The following is a 2,500-nucleotide window of genomic DNA, read 5'->3' on the forward strand; positions in this document are numbered from 1 at the left end:
GAATAAATAAACGAATAGGCGAGTGAATTCATAGGGAAATGAATAAATGGATAGGTAGGTGACTCAATTAGAAATAGAGGCTCTAAACCAGTATAGAGAAGAACAGTAACAAAAATAAAATCTTAGAAAAGGGATTATCGACAGCAAAAAAAATAAATAAATAAAATGAAAATGATAAAAGCCTGAAAAGGATTATGAAATGACAGCAACAGCGATAACCAAACAAAAAGAAAATTGTTTCAGAAAACAGCAACAGGAACAAAAATAAAAGCTAAACCAACAACACCAAAGCAAATAATAATGATGATGATGATGATGATAATGATGATAGTAACAAATATTAATAAAATAATAATAACAATAATAATAATAATAATAATAATAATAATAATAATAATAATAAGAAGAAGAAGAAGAAGAAGAAGAAGAAAAAAGACAATAGAACGAAGAACAATAATAACAATAATAACAATAATATAATAATAATGATATAGAATAATAATAATATAATAATAATAATAACAATAATATAATAATAATAATAATAATAATAATAATAATAATAATGATAATAATAAAAAAAATAAAAATAATGATAATAATACACAAAACACAAGGACAAAAAATAACGAGAATCTCCATCGCAGCCACAAGCCACTGTAACAGAAAGATCAGTAACTACAGTGACAACACTGCAACCCTTATATGCATGACACCATAACACATCACACAACAAAGCGATTGACAAACCACTAAAACAACACCGTATCGTTGTCTCCCCGGATAGCGTTCACAATTACGTAACGCAGATAAGGTCAGACTCAATTTTGTAACGTTAAGAACCTTTGCTGAAGTTCAAGGCTCAGCTGAATTTCAGGACGACTGGAAGAATCCTTGCTTTAACTGAACGTAAGAGTGTAAGTTAAAGGTCGTTTGCACACGTAGGATAAATTGAGATTTTTTTTTCGTATTACGTAGTCAACTCCTGCTAAAAAGGAGATTACTGAGACATGTGTTGTGAATCATGGATGAGTGAATACATTTACAAGGGAAAATGTGCAATCAGGTGTTGCATTTATTTACTTTTTTAGTTAGAATTGCGTTATTTTGATTCAGCTATTAATGTCCATACTCAATTATGAAATTTGTTTTTTTTTCTGTCGATGTTCTTACTTGTAAATATTAGCCAAACTAATTACGATAATGATATCCTAATTGATTCAAAGTTAATGATATTGACAATGACATAAATAGCATTAACAACAACAACAGTAATGATGGTAGTATTAATAATAAGGATGCTAATAACATCAACAATATATAAGTATATACAGACAGGCAAAACATATAAGTAAACAAAAACGATAAATGTACAGAGATAAATAAACAGATGAAACTATTCACATTTCACACCCACGTCATAAAACGGCACAGTTTTCAGCGCCTGTGACTGAGCACCTCATTAGCAATGCTCACCCACACTCTGCATCTAAACTGGTGAATAGAATGAGCTTTAAATAACAGTGATAAAACAGGCACAACGCGTGGATGGAAAGGCAAAGGTTGATCCTTTCTGCGTGTGCTTAATAAACAAAGGCCACGGAGAAGGGGAGCTAACTTTGGTGTCTTGCAGGGCATCCCGGGTCACAGTGTCACAGAAATAGTGTTATGAATAGTGTATCAGGTCATAGCGGTTTAATGGGTGTATCGCGTCATAGTGTCATGTTTCAGGTCATAATGAAATTAACAGTGTATTCGTTCAGTGTTATATGAAGTGTATCGGGTAATAGATTCACAAAGCATGTATGTGTCATAGTGTCATAAAAAATTATATCGAATCATAGTGCCATAAAAAGTGTATTGGCTCATGGTGTCATAAAAATATATCGTAGAGCGTATCAGATCAAGTGTCTTCAGAGCAAATCAAGCCAGAGTGTTATTGAATTATACCAAGTGTGGTATCTCATAAACTTCATTTTGGGTACAGAGAGAACATACAGGCTGTACTGCCCTTCCCATGAATTACGAAGCTTGCGACGTAGCGGTGTGGGGAAGCGTATGCCGTAGCACAATGTCATAAAGTATACGATATAATGCAGGTTGTTCTGTACCGTGTGCAAAGAGCAGATAGATAGTACGGTATATCATATCGTTGAGTACTGAGTGTCCGTGATATTGCATAGAATCGAAACATTATAAGCATCCTTATTTCTGTTCTTTGGGGATACACTGTAAATGCAAAACAATACAGAAAATAGAATATAAATGAGAACTGATAAAGTAAAAGCCGTCCTTTCAGCAGCACCATTCAGAAACGCGGACACACCACACATCAACCACAAGGTAGGCGTATCTACATCTCCGACGCGTCTACACCGCACGTCATTCACCAGTCACCTCTCAACACAAGCGCCAAGCTAGAATAACTCTAGAACAATACTGTACAATGCTCCTCACTCCATAACACGCGTCACCAGCCAGAACACGTATGCCCCGCCTC

Source organism: Penaeus monodon, chromosome 17 (genome assembly GCF_015228065.2).
Source record: "Penaeus monodon isolate SGIC_2016 chromosome 17, NSTDA_Pmon_1, whole genome shotgun sequence".
NCBI classification, from domain to species: domain Eukaryota; kingdom Metazoa; phylum Arthropoda; class Malacostraca; order Decapoda; family Penaeidae; genus Penaeus; species Penaeus monodon.